The sequence below is a fragment of the Moschus berezovskii genome, chromosome 7, assembly GCF_049115385.1.
Source record: "Moschus berezovskii isolate FMDL1 chromosome 7, NW_MosBer_1.0, whole genome shotgun sequence".
In the NCBI taxonomy this organism is placed as follows: Eukaryota; Metazoa; Chordata; class Mammalia; order Artiodactyla; family Moschidae; genus Moschus; species Moschus berezovskii.
The window spans coordinates 46029042-46045342 of record NC_142466.1 but is presented as its reverse complement, the minus strand read 5'-3'; the positions used below and the strand labels follow the sequence as shown (position 1 = coordinate 46045342).

General features: G+C 38.1%; 1 non-coding gene across 1 annotated transcript; it reads left to right on the top strand.

Annotated features, from left to right (window-relative positions):
• Positions 1–15304: 15304 nt before the first annotated feature.
• Positions 15305–15410, top strand: LOC129557704 (U6 spliceosomal RNA). Its single transcript, XR_008686292.1, has one exon. It is a non-coding gene; the product is annotated as a U6 spliceosomal RNA (small nuclear RNA).
• Positions 15411–16301: the final 891 nt, after the last annotated feature.

Genomic DNA, 16301 nt, shown 5'->3' with positions numbered 1-16301 from the left:
TGTTATATTCCCTAGTCTATTATTCCCAACATCAAATTAATTAATCAACAACCGTCTCCTCTCCCTTCAGCAATGAATACCTCAACTTGTATCAAAACAAATAATGGGGATTCACAACACTAAAGGACAAACATGGACACTTATCCTAATATCCCTAATCCTATTCATTGGCTCAACAAATCTACTAGGCCTACTTCCCCACTCATTTACACCAACCACACAGCTGTCAATAAACCTAGGCATAGCTATTCCTCTATAAGCAGGTGCTGTAATTACAGGATTCCGCAACAAAACTAAAGCATCCCTTGCCCACTTCCTACCACAAGGAACACCTACACCACTAATCCCAATACTAGTAATTATCGAAACTATTAGCCTTTTCATCCAACCAATGGCCCTGGCAGTATGATTAACAGCCAATATCACTGCAGGACACTTATTAATTCATCTAATCGGAGGAGCCACACTTGCATTAATAAATATCAGTACCACAACAGCTCTCATTACATTTATTATTCTGGTACTACTAACAATTCTCGAATTTGCAGTAGCCATGATCCAAGCTTACGTATTTACTCTTCTAGTCAGCCTATATCTGTACGACAACACATAATGACACACCAAACTCACGCCTACCACATAGTAAACCCAAGCCCCTGACCTCTCACAGGAGCCTTATCAGCCCTCCTTATAACATCTGGTCTGATCATATGATTTCACTTTAACTCAATAACCCTACTAATACTTGGCGTAACTACAAATATACTCACAATATACCAATGATGACGAGACATTATCCGAGAAAGCACCTTTCAAGGACATCATACCCCAACTGTCCAAAAAGGCCTCCGTTATGGAATAATGCTTTTTATTATCTCTGAAGTATTATTCTTTACTGGATTCTTCTGAGCATTTTACCACTCAATCCTTGCCCCTACACCCAAATTAGGCGGTTGTTGACCCCCAACAGGCATCCATCCACTCAACCCCATAGAAGTCCCACTACTCAATACCTCCGTCCTACTAGCTTCAGGAGTCTCTATCACGTGAGCCCATCACAGCCTTATAGAAGGAAATCACAACCACATACTACAAGCTTTATATATTACCATTGCACTAGGCGTATACTTCACATTACTACAAGCCTCAGAATACTATGAAGCACCCTTTACTATCTCAGACGGGGTCTATGGTTCAACTTTCTTCGTAGCTACAGGCTTCCACGGCCTCCACGTCATCATTGGATCTACTTTCTTAATTGTCTCTTTCTTCCGCCAACTAAAATTCCACTTTACTTCCAGCCATCATTTCGGCTTTGAGGCTGCTGCTTGATACTGACATTTTGTAGACGTAGTGTGACTTTTCCTTGGTGTATCTATTTATTGATGAGGTTCATATTCTTTTAGTATCAGCTAGTACAACTGACTTCCAATCAGTTAGTTTCAGTTTAATCCGAAAAAGAATAATAAATCTAATATTAGCCCTTCTAACCAATCTCACGTTAGCTACACTACTTGTTATTATCGCATTTTGACTTCCCCAGCTAAACGTATACTCAGAAAAGACAAGCCCATATGAATGCGGATTTGACCCAATAGGATCAGCTCGCTTACCCTTCTCCATAAAATTTTTCCTAGTAGCCATCACATTTCTTCTCTTTGACCTAGAAATTGCACTCCTCCTACCACTACCCTGAGCCTCACAAACTATTAACCTAAGCACTATACTTACCATAGCCCTCTTTCTGATCCTGTTACTAGCTGTAAGTCTGGCCTATGAATGAACTCAAAAGGGCCTAGAATGAACCTAATATGGTATTTAGTTTAAAATAAAATAAATGATTTTGACTCATTAGATTATGATCAAGCTCATAACTACCAAATGTCCCTAGTATATATGAACATCATAATAGCATTCACAGTATCCCTTACAGGATTATTAATATATCGATCCCACCTAATATCATCTCTTTTATGCCTAGAAGGAATAATACTATCCTTATTTATCATAGCTACCTTAACAATCTTAAACGCTCATTTTACTCTAGCTAGCATGATACCCATTATCCTACTAGTCTTCACAGTCTGTGAAGCAGCACTAGGCCTATCCCTACTGGTAATAGTATCAAATACATATGGTACTGATTATGTACAAAACCTTAACCTACTCCAATGCTAAAATACATTATCCCCACAGTAATACTTATACCCTTAACCTGATTATCAAAAAACAACATAATCTGAATTAATTCTACAACCCACAGCCTACTAATTAGCCTTACAAGCCTACTCCTCATAAACCAATTTAGCGACAACAGCCTTAACTTCTCACTAGTTTTCTTCTCCAACTCCCTATCAACACCACTACTAATTTTAACCATATGATTTCTCCCCCTAATACTAATAGCCAGCCAACATCACCTATCAAAAGAAAACTTAACCAGAAAAAAAACTACTTATTACTATACTAATTCTACTACAATTATTCCTAATCATAACTTTCACTGCTACAGAACTAATCCTTTTCTACATCCTATTTGAAGCAACACTAGTCCCAACACTTATTATTATTACCCGCTGGGAAAATCAAACAGAACGTCTGAATGCTGGTCTCTACTTCCTATTTTACACACTAGCAGGCTCTCTTCCACTATTAGTCGCACTAGTCTATATTCAAAACATAGTAGGATCCCTAAACTTCTTAATACTCCAATATTGAGTACAACCAATATCTAACTCCTGATCAAATGTATTCATATGACTAGCATGTATAATAGCCTTTATAGTAAAAATACCACTATATGGCCTCCACCTCTGATTACCAAAAGCCCATGTAGAAGCCCCTATCGCAGGCTCTATAGTCCTTGCAGCAATCCTATTGAAACTAGGAGGGTATGGTATACTACGAATCACAATATTCCTAAACCCAACAACTGAATTTATAGCATACCCATTCATCATATTATCCTTATGAGGCATAATTATAACCAGCTCAATTTGTCTCTGCCAAACAGATTTAAAATCACTCATTGCATACTCCTCTGTTAGCCACATAGCACTTGTTATCGTAGCTATTCTCATCCAAACAGCCTGAAGCTACATAGGAGCCACAGCCCTAATAATTGCACACATGTTTCAATGTATTCTCTCAAATCATCCCACCCTTGCCTTCTCCCACAGAGTCCAAAAGTCTGTTATTTATATCTGTGTCTCTTTTGCTGTCTCGCATTTAGGGTCATGGTTACCATCTTTCTAAATTGCATATATATACCTTAATATACTGTATTGGTGTTTTTTTTTTCTGACTTACTTCACTCTGTATAATAGGCTCCAGTTTCATCCACCTCATTAGAACTGGTTCAAATGTATTCTTTTTAAAAGCTGAGTAATATTTGATTGTGTATATGTACCATAGCTTTCTTATCCATTCGTCTGCTGATGGACATCTAGGTTGCTTCCATGCTCTAGCTATTGTAAACACTGCTGTGTTGAACATTGGGGGTACACGTGTATCTTTCCATTCTGGTTTCCTGGGTGTGTATGCCCAGCAGTAGGATTTCTGAGTCATACAGCAGTTCTATTTCCAGTTTTTTAAGGAATCTCCACACTGTTCTCCATAATGGCTGTACTAATCTTCATTCCCACCAACAGTGAGAGGGTTCCCTTTTCTCCCCACTTCTCCAGCATTTATTGTTTGGAGACTTTTGGATAGCAGCCATTCTGACTGGCGTGAGATGGTACCTCACTGTGGTTTTGATTTGCATTTCTCTGATAATGTGTGATGTTGAGCATCTTTTCATGTGTTTGTTAGCCATCTGTATGTCTTCTTTGGAGAAATGTCTGTTTAGTTCTTTGGCCCATGTTTTGATTGGGTCACTTATTTTTCTGGTATTGAGCTGCGTGAGCTGCTTGTATATTTTTGAGATTAATTCTTTGTCAGTTTCTTATTTGCTATCATTTTTCCCATTCTGAAGACTGTCTTTTCACCTTGTTTATAGTTTCCTTCATTGTGAAAAATCTTTTAAGTTTAATTAGGTACATTTGTTTATTTTTGCTTTTATTTCCATTACTTTGGGAGGTAGATCATAGAGGATCCTGCTGTGATTTATGTCAGAGAGTGTTTTGCCTATGTTTTCCTCTAGGATTTTTATAGTTTCTGGCCTTACATTTAGATCTTTAATCCATTTTGAGTTTATTTTTGTGTATGGTGTTAGAAAGTGTTCTAGTTTCATTCTTTTACAAGTGGTTGACCAGTTTTCCCAGCACCACTTGTTAAAGAGATTGTCTTTTCTCCATTGAATATTCTTGCCTCCTTTGTCAAAGATAAGGTGTCCATAGGTGCATGGATTTATCTCTGGGCTTTCTATTTTGTTCCATTGATCTATATTTCTGTCTTTGTGCCAGTACCATACTGTCTGATGATGTAGCTTTGCAGTATAGTCTGAAGTCAGGCAGGTTGATTCCTCCAGTTCCATTCTTTCTAAAAATTGCTTTGGCTATTAAGGCTTTTTGTATTTCCATACAAATTGTGAGATTATTTGTTCTAGTTCTGTGAAAAATACCATTGGTAGCTTCATAGGGATTGCATTGAATCTATAGATTGCTTTGGGTAGTATACTCATTTTCACTATATTGATTCTTCCGATCCATGAACATGGTATATTTCTCCATCTATTTGTGTCATCTTTAATTACTTTCATCAGTGTTTTATAGTTTTCTATATGTAGGTCTTTTGTTTCTTTAGGTAGATTTATTCCTAAGTATTTTATTCTATTCATTGCAATGGTGAATGGAATTGTTTCCTTAATTTCCTTTTCTGTTTTCTCATTGTTAGTGTATAGGGATACAAGGGATTTCTGTGTGTTAATTTATACCCTGCACTTTACTATATTCATTGATTAGCTCTAGTAATTATCTGGTGGAGTCTTTAGGGTTTTCTATGTAGAGTGTCATGTCATCTGCAAACAGTGAGAGTTTTACTTCTTTTCCAATCTGGATTCCTTTATTTCTTTTTCTTCTCTGATTGCTGTGGCTAAAATGCCCAAAACTATGTTGAATAGTAGTGGTGAAAGCAGGCACCCTTGTCTTGTTCCTGACTTTAGGGGAAGTGCTTTCAGTTTTTCACCATTGAGGATAATGTTTGCTGTGGGTTTGTCATATATAGCTTTTATTATGTTGACATATGTCCCTTCTATTCCCACTTTCTGAAGGGTTTTTATCATAAATGGATGTTGAATTTTGTCGAAGGCTTTCTCTGCATCTATTGAGATAATCATATGATTTTTATTTTTCAGTTTGTTAATGTGGTGTATTATGTTGATTGATTTGCAGATATTGAAGAATCTTTGCATTCCTGGGATAAAGCCCACTTGGTCATGATGTATGATCTTCTTAATGTGTTGTTGGATTCTGATTGCTAGAATTTTGTTAAGGATTTTTCCATCTATGTTCATCAGTGATATTGGCCTGTCGTTTTCTTTTTTTTTGTGGGATCTTTACCAGGTTTTGGGATTAGGGTGATGGTGGCCTCATAGAATGAGTCTGGAAGTTTCCCTTCCTCAGAAATTTTCTGGAAGAGTTTGAGTAGAATAGGTGTTAGCTCTTCTCTAAATTTTTGGTATAATTCAGCTGTGAAGCCGTCTGGACCTGGGCTTTTTTTTGCTGGAAGATTTCTGATTACCTCCTCTAGTTCCATGCTTGTAATGGGTCTGTTCAGATTTTCTATTTCTTCCTGGTTCAGTTTTGGAAAGTTGTACTTTTCTAGGAATTTGCCCATTTCTTCCAGGTTATTCATTTTATTGCCATATAATTGCTGATAGTATTCTCTAATAATCCTTTGTATTTCTGTGTTGTCGGTTGTGATCTCTCCATTTTCATTTCTAATTTTATTGATTTGGTTCTTCTCCCTTTGAATCACCAGTTCAGGGTCGATGCATGTTACAGGTTGCTCGGGGCTGGTGTGCGGGGATGACCCAGAGGGAGGATAAAGGGAGGAGGGAGGTGGGAGGGGGGTTCAGGAGGGGGAACTCATGTACACCTGGGGCGGATTCATGTCAATGTATGGCAAAACCAACCAATATAATATTGTAAAATAATTAGCCTCCAATTAAAAAAAATAAAGTTAAGTTTGAGACTCCATAAAAGTCTCAGCAAAAATAAAAGGGGGTTCTATGGTTATATAAATAATCAGGTCAAGTTTATTGAGAACAGATCTATTTTTAAAACAAGTCTTAATTTGGTTATATTTGGTAAAAATGAGGGTGATTTTAGGGAGAAAAGGATGTTTCAATAAATGTTAAATCCCAGTTTGTTAATGGCGGTCTACCAATTGAGGTAGTAAGACTCATTTCTTGGATAGTTCCTTGCTGTTATGTGATATTAATGTAAAATTTAATTGAATTCTTAAAGAACACCCTAAGTTTGTTTCTGAAGCTTATCTCAGTGATCTATCTTTGGATGAAGATCAGATGCCTCGTGACCTGCAACCAGGTCTAAAAAAAAAAGAAAAGGACATAATTTAAAGGACTCTCCAACCTGGATGGAAGGACTTTTTTCAGAAGAAACTACACTACACCAGGATGAGAAGACGACGACATCAGAGGTAGACAGCTTGCCCAAGATGCTGGACCTGATTTGTATAATCATTTATAATGTTTTCTTGACTTCTTAGCCCTCTGCATATAAATCAAATGCTTTTCTACCATAGGCCTGATCCTATGCTAGTTTTAGAAATTAATCCAATTGTCGGGTTTGTAGACATGTAAAAGCTCATTCAGCTTATACAAAAACTCTGTTAGACTTGTGCCATCCTAATGTCCTTAAACCATGGCAACAGTCTGCTTCTAAATTGGAAAATTAAAAACAACAGCTGGAAATCAGAGTCAGGGCTATGGGAAATCCAAGATGGCTGCTTGGCTTTTCCCAGCTCCCTGACAAACCTCATTTTTTATTCGATGGGTTAAAGCCTCCCTGGCTACAGGGCCTCCATAATGAAAAATCACAGAATATTAAGTTTTTTAAATTGTTAAATTAAGTTTCTAGTTTTGTTAATGTCTAATGTTTACTAAGACTCGCTGCTGAGACAGTTCCTTGTTACATGATACTGCTAAAAGATTTAAGTTATTAAAAAGGACACTCTAGGTTAGTTTCTAAGGCTTATCTCAGTAACCAATCTTCAGATAAAGGTTGGATGGTCCATACTGTACAACCAGGAGATTAACACCAGACTATAATCATTTAACAAATGAAGTCAGGTGACTTGGGGTATACCAGACTTTATCTAATGAAAGTTCTTGACTTATAATTCTTATTTTACTAATAACTGCTAGCTATGGCTGTATTATTTTCTATGTCACTTGTTTCACTGAGCCTGTGATATAATGCTGAACTGACAGTTCCATATGAGATCAATAATTGTAATAATGTGACTCTGGGTATGGGAAAAAGCAACAAGAGGAAATATTTTCTTGGACCAGGAGGCTAGTAAGACAGTAGTCCAGAGACTTTTGCTACTTGCAAGGCCTGGTCCAATTTTAGAACACTGAGTGGCCCATCACTTCCCTAGACCTGGGAATGAGCCTTCCCAGCACCGTGGGACACAATGGCCATGAAATGGTGTCACATGGTCAGATATGTGGCTATGAAAGGACCCTGCTGACTGGAAGTTGGTCCTTGCCAGCTGCCTCTACAAAGATTACATCATGACCATTGCAAGCTGCTGACCTTCAACACCCCCTGAAAGAAGTTCAGGGTGAAAATCAGGAATGAGGCACTCTGTGCTCTGAAAAAAAAAAAAAAAAAAAACTGGCAGAACAGGCCTTCAGATAGTTAGATCTTTTCAGAAAAGGGTTTTATGAGTTCCAATTCTTGCATCTTCTCATACCTAGAAAAACACTGACGTTATTAATGGTGAAATCTGCTTTGGCTATTAAAAATTTTTTTTTTTTTTTACAATTAAAAGTCAAAATAGAGTAGCTATGGTTCAAACATCCTGGGAAATAACTATTTCCCAGATATCCTGAAAAATGATATTATGGGTGTGATTTCAGATTAGACGCTGTGACCTAAGGTAGAACTTAATGCTCCTGTAATGCATTTTTGCTTCTGTACTTTGCTTGCTGCTCATAAAACCAAAGTTACTCCATTTTAAGATAAGGTTGTTTTTAAATAAAGATTCCTAAAATTGTTTTTTAAAAAAAAAAATAAAGAATCACTTCAAAATTAAAAAAAAAGATGGTCCAAAATCTTGAAAACAAAATGGAGTTACAGATAAATGGACTGGAGACAGGATTGAGAAGATGCAAGAAATGTTTAACAAGGACCTAGAAGAAATTTTTTTAAAAGTCAGTCAATAATGAATAATGCAATAACTGAGATCAAAAGCATTCTGGAGGGAAACAACAGTGGAATAACTGAGACAGAAGATAGGATAAGTAGTTTGAGCATTCTTTGGCATTGCCTTTCTTTGGAATTGGAATGAAATATGACCTTTTCCAGTCCTGTGGCCATGGTTGAGTTTTCCAAATTTGCTGGCATATTGAGTGCAGCACTTTCACAGCATCATCTTTTAGGACTTGACATGGCTCAACTGAAATTCCATCACCTCCACTAGCTTTGTTCATAGTGATGCTTCCTAAGGCCCACTTGACTTCACATTCAAGGATGTCTGGCTCTAGGTCAGTGATCATACCATCATGATTATCTGGGTCGTGAAGATCTTTTTGTACAGTTCTTCTGTGTATTCTTGCCACCTCTTCTTAATATCTCGTGCTTCTGATAGGTCCATACCATTTCTGTCCTTTATTGTACCCATCTTTGCATGAAATGTTCCCTTGGTATCTCTGATTTTCTTGAAGAGATCTCTAGTCTTTCCCATTCTATTGTTTCCCTCTATTTCTTTGCACTGATCACTGAGGAAGGCTTTCTTATCTCTCCTTGCTATTCTTTGGAACTCTGCATTCAAATGGGTATATCTTTTCTCCTTTGCTTTTCACTTCTCTTCTTTTCTCAGCTATTTGTAAGGCCTTCTCAGACAACCATTTTGACTTTTTACACTTCTTTTTCTTGGGGATGGTCTCAATCCTTATCTCTTGTACAATGTCATGAAACTCCACCCATAGTTCTTCAGGCAGTCTGTCTATCAGATCTAATCCCTTGAATCTATTTGTCACTTCCACTATACAATTGTAACGGATTTGATTTAGGTCATACCTGAATGATCTAGTGGCTTTCCCTACTTTCTTCTATTTAAGTCTTAATTTGGCAATAAGGAGTTCATGATCTGAGCCACAGTCAGCTCCTGGTCTTGTTTTTGCTGACTGTATAGAGCTTCTCCATCTTTGGCTACAAAGAAAGATGCAGCCAAAGATGGAGAAAGAATGAAGTTATGGAGACAAAGCAAAAACAATACCCAGTTGTGGATGTGACTGGTGATGGAAGTAAAGTCTGATGCTCTAAAGGACAATATTGCATAAGAACCTGGAATTAACATAAATTGGAAGTGGTCAAACAGGAGATGGCAGGAGTGAACATGGACATTTTAGGAATCAGTGAACTAAAATGGACTGGAATGAATGAATTTAATTCAGATGACCATTATATCTACTACTGTGGGCAAAAATCCCTTAGATGAAATGGAGTAGCCCTCATAGTCAACGAAACAGTCCAAAACGGAGTTCTTGGGTGCAATCTCAAAAACAACAGAATGATCTCTGTTTGTTTCCAAGGAAACCATTCAATATCACAGTAATCCAAGTATATGCCCCAGCAAGTAATGCTGAAGAAGCTGAAGTTGAATGGTTCTATGAAGACCTACAAGACCTTCTAGAACTAACACCCCCCCAAAAAAATTTCCTTTTCATTATAGGGGACTAGAATGCGAAAGTAGGAAGTCAAAAGACACCTGGAGTAACAGGCAAGTTTGGCCTTGGAGTACAGAATGGAGCAGCACAAAGGTTAAGAGAGTTTTGCCAAAAGAACGCACTGGTCACAGCAAACACCCTCTTCCAACAACACGAGAGGAGACTTTACACATGGACATCACCAGATAGTCAATACTGAAATCAGAATGATTATATTCTTTGCAGCCAAAGAGGAGAAGTTCTATACAGTCAACATAAACAAGACAGGGAGCTGACTGGTTCAGATCATGAACACCTTATTGCCAAGTTCAGATTTAAATTGAAGAAAGGGAAAATCATTAGACCATTCAGGTATGATCTAAATCAAATCCCTCATGATTATACAGTAGAAGTGACAAACAAATTCAAGGGATTCGATCTGATAGAGTGCCTGAAGAACTATGGATGGCGGTTCATGACATGGTACAGGAGGCAGGGATCAAGACCATCCCCAAGAAAAAGAAATGCAAAAGGGCAAAATGGTTGTCTGAGGAGGGCTTACAAGTAGCTGTGAAAAGAAGAGAAGTGAAAGGCAAAGGAGAAAAGGAAAGGCATACCTGTTTGAATGAAGAGTTCAAAAGAATAACAAGGAGAGATAAGAAAGCCTTCCTCAGTGATCAATGCAAAGAAATAGAGGAAAACAACAGAATGGGGAAGACTAGAGCTCTCTTCAAGAAAATTAGAGATACCAAGGGAACATTTCATGCAAAGATGGGTACAATAAAGGACAGAAATGGTACGGACCTATCAGAAGCACGAGATATTAGGAAGAGGTGGCATCAATACACAGAAGAACTATACAAAAAAGATCTTCATGACCCAGATAATCACTATGGTGTGATCACTCACCTAGAGCCAGACATCCTCGAATGCGAAGTCAAGTGGGCCTTAGGAAGCATCACTATGAACAAAACTAGTGGAGGTGATGGAATTCCAGTTGGGTTATTTCAAATCCTAAAATATGATGTTGTGAAAATGCTGCACTCAATATGCCAGCAAATTTGGAAAACTCAGCCATGGCCACAGGACTGGAAAAGGTCAGTTTTCATTCCAATCCCGACTAAAGGCAATGCCAAAGAATACTCAAGCTACTGCACAATTGCCTTCATCTCACACACTAGCAAAGTAATGCTCAAAATTCTCCAAGCCAGGCTTTAACAGTACATGAACCATGAACTTCCAGATGTTCAAGCTGGATTTAATAAAGGCAAAAAAACTAGAGATCAAATTACGAACATCTGTTGGATCAGGGAAAAAGCAAGAAAATTCCAGAAAAACATCTACTTCTGCTTTATTGGCTACACCCAAAGCCTTTGCCTGTGTGGATTCCAACAAACTGTGGAAAATTCTTCAAGAGATGGGAATACCAGACTGCCTGACCTGCCTCCTGTGAAATACATATGCGGCAAGAAGCAACAGTTAGAACTGGATATGGAACAACAGAGTGATTCCAAATCAGGAAAGGAGTACATCAATTGTGTATATTGTCACCCTGCTTGTTTAACTTATATGCAGAGTACATCATGTGAATTACTGGGCTGGATGAAGCACAAGCTGGAATCAAGATTGCCAGGAGAAATATCAATAACCTCAGATATGCAGATGACACCACCCTATGACAGAAAGCAAAGAAGAAATAAAAGGCTCTTGATGAAAGTGAAAAAGGAGAGTGAAAAGGTAGCTTAAAACTCAACATTCAGAAAACTAAGACCCTGGCATCTTGTGCCATCACTTCATGGAACATAGATGGGGAAACAGTTTATTTTCTTGGGCTCCAAAATCGCTGCAGATGGTGACTGCAGTCATGAAATTAAAAGATCTTGCTCCTTGGAAGAAAAGCTGTGACCAACCTAGACAGCATATTTAAAAGCAGAGACATTACTTTGCCAACAAAGTTCCATCAAGTCAAATCTATGGTTTGTCCAGTAGTCATGTATGGATGTGAGAGTTGGACCATAAAGAAAGCTGAGTGCTGAAGAATTAATGTTTTTGAGCTGTGGAGTTGGAGAAAACTTTTGAGAGTCCTTGGACTACAAAGAGATCCCGCTAGTCCATCCTAAAGGAAATCAGTCCTGGATATTCATTGGAAGGATTGATACTGAAGCTGAAACTCCAATACTTTGGCCAGCTGAGGCGAAGAACTGACTCATTGGAAAAGACCCTGGTGCTGGGAAGGATTGAAGGCGGGAGGAGAAGGGGACACAACAGAGGATGAGATGACTGGATGGCATCCCTGACTCTATGGACATGAGTTTGAGTAAATTCTGGGAGTTGGTGATGGATAAGGAAGCCTGGCATGCTGGAGTCCATGGGGTTGCAAAGAGTCTGACACGACAGAGCAACTGAACTAAACTGAGAACGCAAACCAATATTGGCTCGTAGAAGATCTTAACAAAATACTGTGGAATTGAATTGAGGACAACAGCAAAGAGTCTAGGGAAAAGAGACCAATGTGGAAAATTGTAATTATGAATCTCGAGCACATCCAGTGGCAAGGGGTCCCTGTCTCTCCAGCACATGCATTCCTACCACCTGTGTGGTCTGTCCTCCAGTGGTGATGGATGTATTGGATTCACATAGCTTGATGAACAGCCATTGACATTATTCCAACCACCATCCTCTCTTCCCACCCCATCCTAATTCTATAGCTCCTGAGTAAACTGATTATAATTTGACTTTTCATACAGATTTTTCTATGGGAATAGAATGTTGTGAACCAATTTCTGATATGCACGTTGATGGTATTTCTTACTATATTAAAGTCCTAGGAGTTTGGTTAACATGGTCCAATTTTTTAGTTTAATTCTGAGTGTACTGAGATAATCGATTTTCTGGACCTTTAAGGTAAGACCTTGGTGATGTCAACTTTTCCTGTAAAGACACTTATGGTGGTCATCATCTGCCTTCTACAACACATGTTGTCTATAGCTGTGTATTCTCAAAAGCAGGCTCCACTTAGGAGAGGCAAACTCAAAGAGAGCAGCATGGTTTCTGCTCAGTTCTATTTGTTCTATAAAAATAGAATTCCGTTTTAAAACAGAACAGCTGCAAGAAGTACAGAGGAAGCAACCAGTGCCTGAAATTTTGTGTTGTACAGATCAAAGAGGAATATAATCAGGCTGCTAGTCAAGTCAGGCAACAGCCCAGTGTCTCAGTTCCCCTTGCTTTAAAATTCAAAAAATGAAAGGCTTTACAAGTCATTTAACATTCAAATAAAAAGAAAAGACTTAAATAGGCCTTTTAAATCATTACATTGGCAAAAACCTTTTTAAATTTTAACATATAATGCTCCAGAATATGTTGTTAAATTGATAGAAGTTGAGCCTGGCGGGATACAGTCTATAGGGTCACAAAGAGTAGCACACGACTGAAGCGACTTCACACACACACACACACACACTTAAGTTGTTAGTGGTCATATAAATCAGTACAAATTTGGGAGGAAGGTAATTTGTCTGTAGATCAGGGCTCTTAAAGTTTTCCATATCATTTGCTTGAGGAATTCTATGTATTTTAATTTGAGGAAGTAGTAAAAAAAAAAAAAAAAAGGAAAACAGAAAAAGCAATAAACATGGAGAGGTTCATTACAAATGTAAATATATATATATATATATATGATTTTTTAAAAGCTTTGCCATAACACTGAAAGAAAAAAAATGTACAAAACTCTATACTTGCTTTGATTACTCAAGTTTCTAAAAAGTGAACTAGAAAAAATTATTGAATAAATAACAAGAATCATGTCGAGGTTCATACTTTTATCCAAAAATATCATTCCAACGGTTTTTAAAAAAAGGAAATCCATAGACTGAAGTGGAATATGTTATTATATGAAAACCTACTTTACAGTGTTACCTGTTGTTTAGTCGCTAAGTCGTGTCCAACTCCTCTGCGATTCCATGGACTATAGCCTGCCAGGCTCCTCTGTCCATGGGACTTCCCAGGCAAGAATATTGCAGTGGGTTGCCATTTCCTCCTCCAGGGGATCTTCCCAACCCAGGTATCAAACCCGGGTCTCCTGCATTGGCTGGTGAATTCATTACCACTGAAGCACCAGGGAAGCCCATACAGTGTTATTTAGATGGCCCCAAACTGGAAATAATCTATCAAACAAAACAGAAATGAATTAGTCATAGTGATATATATTTGCATTACAGATCACTATCTAGTTATAAAAGTAACAGTTATAAAGATTATGTAGAAATATGAAATAACTATAATTTTAAGTAGAGAAATAGTTTCTATATATTGAACGCTTACCATAAGCCTGTCATTCTGTTACTCAATTTATATACATTATCTCTTTTTGTGCTCACAGAGTCTGATAAGTAGGTAGAGTGCTAGCCTCAGTGACAGTAAGACAATTGTAACAAGGGTGCTTAATAATTTTCCTGAGTTCACACAGCTAGTAGTCAGACCTAAAGCTAATTGATATCAAAGCCATTTCTCCTTAACTAAAATGTTATAAAAGCCCTAGACACCTAAGGTAGTAAACAAAGGTAAATATAGCATATACATACATGGAGAAAAAGAGAAAATCAGAGTGGAGCAATGATGTTCAGTTCAGTTCAGTCACCTCAGTCGTGTCCGATTCTTTGTGACCCCATGAACTGCAGCATGCCAGGCCTCCCTGTCCATCACCAACTCCCAGAGCCTACCGAAACTCATGTCCATTGAGTCAGTGATGCCATCCAACCATCTCATCCTCTGTCGTCCTCTTCTCCTCCTGCCCTCAGTCTTTCCCAGCATCAGGGTCTTTTCAGAAGAGTCAGCTCTTCACATCAGGTGGCCAAAGTATTGGAGTTTCAGCTTCAACATCAGTCCCTCTAATGAACACCCAGGTGCAATGGTATAGATAATCTCATAGCAATTGTTTCCCTTCTATTACAATGTTGAGCACAAACAAACTAGCAAATAAAATGTTAACTGAGGATCGGACAAAAGTCTGGAAAGAAGTATACTAAAGTATTAATAGAGTTTTGTTAAAGTGGTAGAGTTCAGTGTAATTTTCTCCTTTTCTCTATTTTACAAGGTTTTTGGGTAACGTATAGTGCTTCCCTGGTAGCTCAACTGGTAAAGAATCTGCCTGCAATGCAGGAGCCACAGGTTTGATTCCTAGGTTGGGAAGATCCCCTGGAGAAGGGTTAGGTTAACTGTTCCAGTATTCTTGGGCTTCCCTGGTGGCTCTGATGGTAAAAAATCTGCCTGCAATGGCTAAAACCTGGGATCGATCCCTGAGTTGGGAAGATCCCCTGGAGAAGGGAACAGCTACCCACTCCAGTATTCTTGCCTGGTGAATTCCATGGACAGAGGAACCTGGCAGGCTACAGTCCATGGGGTCAAAAAGAGTCAGACACGACTGAGTAACTTTCACACTTCATGTAAGACTTTTGAAAAATACTTTAAATGCTCACTTCAGCAACACATATGCTAAAATTGGAAAGATACTGAGAAAGATAGTATGGCCCCTGCACAGGGATGACACACATTTCATGAAGCCTCACACACACACACACACACACACACACACACACATCTGTCCTCTGTGATACAGAAACCAGAGCTCTGTAAACCTCATTGATCACTGAAACACTGTGATGTTCAGAAACAGCAATGGCACTCCTGGTGGTGTAACTGTTATTAAGAATACAGTGTATCTGTCATTTCTTTCAAAATTCTTGGGGTTACTTTCCATAGAGTCCTATTTTTTAAAACAGGTTTGAGAAGAAAATCTAAAAGCTGATATTCCTTCTTTTTTTTTACTCCCTTCCTCTCCTTTCCTTGGCTTTTTTAACTATAAAATTTGTGTGGTATGGTGATAATAGTAACTCTCTCTGTTTATGTAATAAGTACAATGGCAATTTTATTTTCATTATATTCTTCCTGTATTTGAAAGGTTTTGAAAAACACGTTTAACAATTTAAATCTGAAAAATTGTCTTTAAACTTAACATTCTAAATTATTAAATTTGAAAGAGTTTAAAGGTATTTTTGAAATTTTAGAAGTTCTGTATGTATTGAAAATCAAAACGTGGCACACATACCAAGTATAATGATATATTTGGCAAAATTCTTGTATGCACAGCTCATGTTTTTTCCCTTTCTGATATAAACTTTCACCTGTGCTTTGAAGAGACTCTAAAGAGAAACTAAAAGGAAAATTTGCTAAGTGAAAGTTTGAGAAGGTTCTGGGGTTGCCAACATCCTGCTTGCTTAATTGAATGCCACATTGGCCTCTGCACACACCGCATGGCTGGGCTTCAACACAGCACATGACACACATGTGACAGCACGAGTGGTTCACGTTCTTTCCGAGTGGTGCTCTGGGGAGTCATCCTCAAGAACCACCCTCCTAAAGGCAGAAAATTCAGGGCTGGGGAGCCAGAGGGGTCTTTCCAAAACAC